The 6,000-nt window shown below is 41.0% G+C and overlaps 1 protein-coding gene across 2 annotated transcripts in view; it reads right to left on the reverse strand.

Annotated features, from left to right (window-relative positions):
• The window catches only part of LOC124016882 (MAGUK p55 subfamily member 7-like), a 276,920-nt gene extending 272,745 nt beyond the window's left edge, over positions 1 to 4,175 (reverse strand). For both annotated transcript variants that reach the window (XM_046332224.1, XM_046332223.1), the window contains exon 1: positions 4,034 to 4,175. The gene's annotated coding sequence lies outside the window, so the exon portion shown is untranslated. The remainder of the gene's footprint in view (positions 1 to 4,033) is intronic.
• Positions 4,176 to 6,000: the final 1,825 nt, after the last annotated feature.

Genomic DNA, 6,000 nt, shown 5'->3' on the forward strand with positions numbered 1-6,000 from the left:
GAGGCTGGCACCAACTTCACCAGCCGACTAACACGCACCTCAGGTTGAGTATAGAGCGCTAACTCAGGTGCTATCAAATCCCCGACACGATCCGTCGGACGAATATCGTATCTATAGCACCAAGCTAGCAACTCCCTCATTACTCTCCACTCCACTTTCCCCATTAACTCCTTCACAGTCTCTGCTTCGCTCACCTCTAACACTGGCTCTGGTTCTGGTCTCCTCCTTGGCTCCTCACGATAAACAAGGAGAGTTGGCTCAGGTCTATCTCCTGACTCAGCCATACTCTCCCTGAGCCTCCCCCCAATAATTTTTTTGGGGTGACTTTCGGTTTTCGCTCTGCGCCGCCTTCTCTTTTTTATTGACTCCATTCGCCTATAGCCCTCTTCGCATTGCTGCAGCGAATCCCAGGCGGGCGCCTGCACTCTCTCTGGGTCGGCCGCCCACCTGTCGATTTCTTCCCACGTCGTATACTCCATGCCTCTACCGTCCATAACGTCCTCCTTTCGCTGCTGCCTGTAAACACGCTGCTCGGCCCGTGAGTGGTGGGTGATTTTGTAACGGCGTTCGTCTGTTGAAGGAAGAGAGTCGGACCGAAATGCAGCGTGTTTGTTACTCATGATCTTTAATGAATGAAATGCGGTACATGAAATAAATGAAAGACGAAAACAACAAACGGAATGTGAAACTATTACAGCCTATCTGGTGAACACTACACAAAGACAGGAACAATCACCCACGAAGTACAAAGCGAAACTCAGGCTACCTAAATACGGTTCCCAATCAGAGACAACGAGAATCACCTGACTCTGATTGAGAATCGCCTCAGGCAGCCAAGCCTAAACAACACCCCTAATCAGCCGCGATCCCAAATACTACAAACCCCAATACGAAAAACAACATATAAACCCATGTCACACCCTGGCCTAACCAAACATATAACAAAAACACAAAATACAATGACCAAGGCGTGACACCTGCTACGTAAAGTCCCCCCTTATCTCAGCTCGCTGGTCACCATAGCGTCTCCCACCTGTAGAACACGCTCCAGCAGGTATATCTCTCTAGTCACCCCTAAAACCAATTCTTTCTTTGGCCGCCTCTCCTTCCAGTTCTCTGCTGCCAATGACTGGAACGAACTACAAAATTCTCTGAAATTGGAAACACTTGTCTACCTCACTAGCTTTAAGCACCAACTGGCAGAGCAGCTCAAAGATTACTGCACCTGTACATAGCCCACCTATAATTTAGCCCAAACAACTACCTCTTTCCCTACTGTATTTAATTAATTAATTAATTAATTTAGCTCCTTTGCACCCCATTATTTTTATTTCTACTTTGCACATTCTTCCACTGCAAATCTACCATTCCAGTGTTTTACTTGCTATTTTGTATTTACTTTGCCACCATGGCCTTTTTTTTTGCCTTTACCTCCCTTATCTCACCTCATTTGCTCACATCGTATATAGACTTGTTTATACTGTATTATTGACTGTATGTTTGTTTCACTCCATGTGTAACTGTGTCGTTGTTTGTGTCGAACTGCTTTGCTTTATCTTGGCCAGTTCGCAATTGTAAATGAGAACTTGTTCTCAACTTGCCTACCTGGTTAAATAAAAGGTGGGAAAAAAATATAAATAAAGAAATAAAGAACATCCAATAGTCAAAGGTATATGAAATACAAATGGTATAGAGAGAAATAGTCCTATAAATACTATATTAACTACAACCTAAAACCTCTTACCTTGGAATATTGAAGTCTCATGTTAAAAGGACCACCCATACGTAGAATGTATGCACACATGACTGTAAGTCGCTTTGGATAAAAGCGTCTGCTAAATGGCATATATTATTATTATTATTATTATTATTAAAAGGAACCACCAACTTTCATATGTTCTCATTTTCTGAGCAAGGAAGGAACTTAAACATTAGCTATTTTACATGGCACATATTACTTTCTTCTCCAACAATTTTTTTTCGCATTACCGGTATTTAAACCAAATTGAATATGTTTCATTATTTATTTGAGACTAAATTGTTTTTATTTATGTTTTATATTAAGTTAAAATAAGTGTTAATTCAGTATTGTTGTAATTGTCATGATTCCAAATAAAAAATATTTAAAAATTGTCCGATTAATCGGTAGCGGCTTTTTTGGTCCTCCAATATATCGGTATCGGCGTTGAAAAATCATAATCGGTCGACCTCTACTATATATAGCCTTGCTACTGTTTTTTTTCTTTACTTACCCACACACACACACCTTTTTTCGCACTATTGGTTAGAGCCTGTAAGTATGCATTTCACTGTAAGGCCTACTACACCTGTTGTATTCAGCGCACGTGACAAATAAACTTTGATTTGACTTAGACAGATATTCCACTTCTCCTCCTGAAATATGGAAACCCACAGAAATTCATAACCTGGCTTTAGCTTACTCAACAGCTCAGCAGGAAATGTTGTCTCAATCAGCAAGTACAGTCGCTTAGGCCTAGTACTTTATTCCAATAACAAAAGCTGCCCTACTTCCTTACTGTGCAATTACTACAGTACTAGCTATGTAACAGTAGTCAGTACAGTGTTACTACTACACACAGGTATAGAGCTGGGTGCATTTCAGTTGGCAGTGTTAAAACCAAGAAGTTGAGATGAGCCAAGGGTGAAGCACTCTTAGAGTCTCTGTGATCCAGTTGGAAATATACTGGAACGGGACACCATATCAATACTGGAGACGAACCAGAATCCACAGGAATCGGACTAGGCTTTATAGCTTCCAAGCCATATGGTGAAGACAGGAAAGGTGATCTGAGCTGCCGCAGTCAGACCACAGCCCTGCCAGCATCCCCTGGTTTGGCCTAGTCTCCACCCCCTGCAGCAGACCACAAACCACATGGTGATGGCTGGGCCTGGGGGTTTGTTCACCCACTATTTGATTGTACATGTGCAAGAAGATCAGCATCAGTAGCCTATGACCCTTGGCCCTTAAGACCTCAGACCACACACACTCACCCTGTCTGTCACCTGACTAAAATATGACGTAACAATGCTATTACAGTGTTATTACACAGGTATGAGAGCTAAAGTGTTACCTATAATCCCGATACTGTAACAAACAATCACTTTTTTGTTTGATCTAAATACTACTACTATTTACGGGCGGCAGGTAGCCTAGTGGTTAGTGCGTTGGATTTGTAACCGAATCCCGAGCTGACAAGATACAAATCTGTCGTTCTGCCCCTGAACAAGGCAGTTAACCCACTAGGCCGCAATTGAAAATAAGAATCTGTTCTTAACTGACTTGCCTAGTTAAATAAAGGTAAAATTAAAAAAATAAAATATCATGTTTTTTTTTTAAATGTGTGCAAATACTGATGTGTTTACATTTCAAACACCTGTCACCCAGAGCGGCTACAGGTGACATCATCCTAGCTACAGTACTTACTACGCCAGAGACAAAACCAATAAACATTTGACATAATCTAGCAATGATACAAAGGAGCAAAATACAGAAATGGTGATTGCAATCTGTAGAATCTGAATCATTAGTCATTTTATTATCAACGTCGCGTGCTAAAACTTGAAGTTGCTTAGTTAAGAGAGAGCCGAGCTAGCTTCACTATTACGTCAATAAAGAAAAGATGTAGCTACCATAACATGTATAGTTTCTGATGTTGATGTCCTTATTCCAAACAATGCAAAGCCCCCAAAATAAGAAGAGGTTAGTTTGCAAATATGTACCCAGTTGCCTCGCGCTGTCAGTGACAAGCTCCGTGTCAAAACACTTGGCTCGAGCTCAAGAAGGGGGTCTGTAATTCCTTCGCATCCGTGCTAGCTCACTACAGCTAACCTTGCATATTGGAAAGTACAGCTATTATTGCCATATATTTTGTTAATTTGCTTAAGAGATGTGAGCGGATTTAGAAAACAACTTAAATTTATTAACCAACTGTTGCCATGAGGACAGAATAGCTGGCAAGTTAGTTTCCCACGCAACATGGAACAGTTTATCGTCAAACGCAATATTACTCACTCAAGCTTCGTTGCATTCGTGCAAATTTGCTCTCACAGTTTGCTCTTCGCCAGATCACTTCGGGGTAGAAACTCCTTTGCAGTCAGCCTTACGAGCTAGATATTTCAATTCTAGACGGAGACATCTCAAACTCATCCTTGTACTTTCTCTGACGCGGACACGAGAATTTCACAAAGAAACGCCCAGTCCCAAACTCGTTAAACTAATCTCTTATTTGATTGGCTGGTATTCCCATTTTGGGTATTGCCAGTTGTTGATCTGCACATTTCCATAGGTCCTCTCTTGTAACATTATTTGAAAAAGAGAAGAACAGAATTCAAATGTATTTATAGACTATGGCAATAATAGATCATTTGGATATTCACCATGTTTACATTAAGGTATAGTAAAAACGATTTATAAAGGCTTTATAAATATAAACAATATTCAGACAGTACCAGTCAAAAGTTTACACACCTACTCATTCAATGGTTTATCTTTATTTGTACTCTTTTCTACACTGTAGAATAATAGTGAAGACATCTAAACTATGAAATAATACATATGGAAACATGTAGTAGCCAAAACAAATAGTTAAACAAATCGAAATATATTTTAGATTCTTCAAAGTAGCCACCCTTTGCCTTGATAGCTTTGCACACTCTTGGCATTCTTTCAACCAGCTTCATGAGGTAATCACCTGGAATGCATTTCAAATAACAGGTGTGCTTTGTTAAGTTCATTTGTGGAATTTATTTCCTTAATGCGTTTGAGCCAATCAGTTGTGTTGTGATATAAGGTAGGGGTGGTATACAGAAGATAGCCCTATTTGGTAAAAGACCAAGTCCATATTTATGGCAAGAACAGCTCAAATAAGCAGATAAATCGACAGTCAATCATTACTTTAAGACATGCAGGTCAGTCAATGCGGAAAATGTCAAGAAATGCAGTCGCAAAACCATCAAGCGCTATGATGAAATTGGTTATCATAAGGACCGCCACAGGAAAGGAAGACCCAGATTTACCTCTGCTGCAGAGGATAAGTTCATTCGAGTTGCCAGCCTCAAAAATTGCAGCCCAAATAAATTCTTCACAGAGTTCAAGTAACAGATGCATCTCAACATCAACTGTTCAGAGGAGACTGTGTGAATCAGCTCTTCATTGTCGAATTGCTGTAAAGAAACCACTAATAAGAAGAAGAGACTTGCTTGGGCCAATAAACATGAGCAATGGACATTAGACCGGTGGAAATCTGTCCTTTGGTCAGATTTTTGGTTCCAACTGCCGTGTCTTTGTGAAATGCAGAGTAAGTGATCTGGTGATCTCCGCATGTGTGTTTCCCACTGTGAAGCATGGAGGAAGAGGTGTGATGGTTTCGGGGTGCCTTGCTGGTGACACCGTCTGTGATTTATTTAGAATTCAAGGCACACTTAAACAGCATTCTGCAGCGATACGCCATCCCATCTGGTTTGCGCTTAGTGGGACTATCATTTGTTTTTCAACAGGACAATGACCCAACACACCTCCAGCTGGTGTAAGGGCCATTTGACCAAGAAGGAGAGTGATGGAGTGCTGCATCAGATGGCCTGGCCTCAACTATCACCCGACCTTAACACAATTGAGATTTCTTGGGAAATGTTGAATTGAAAGGAAAAGTGAAGGAAAAGCAGCCAACAAGTGCTCTGCATATGTGGGAACTCAGTCAAGACTGTTGGGAAAGCATTCCAGGTGAAGCTGGTTGAGGGAATTCCAAGAGTGTGCAAAGCTGTCAAGGCAAAGGGTGGCTACTTTGAAGAATCTAAAATCGAAAATATATTTAGCTTTGTTTTGTCACGCCTTGGTCATTGTATTTTGTGCTTTTGTTATATGTTTGGGTAGGCCAGGGTGTGACATGGATTTATATGTTGTGTTTCGTATTGGGGTTTGTATTATTTGGGATCGCGGCTGATTAGGGGTGTGGTATAGGCTTGCCTGCCTGAGGCGATTCT

This window comes from Oncorhynchus gorbuscha, unplaced genomic scaffold, assembly GCF_021184085.1.
Source record: "Oncorhynchus gorbuscha isolate QuinsamMale2020 ecotype Even-year unplaced genomic scaffold, OgorEven_v1.0 Un_scaffold_103:::fragment_2:::debris, whole genome shotgun sequence".
In the NCBI taxonomy this organism is placed as follows: Eukaryota; Metazoa; Chordata; class Actinopteri; order Salmoniformes; family Salmonidae; genus Oncorhynchus; species Oncorhynchus gorbuscha.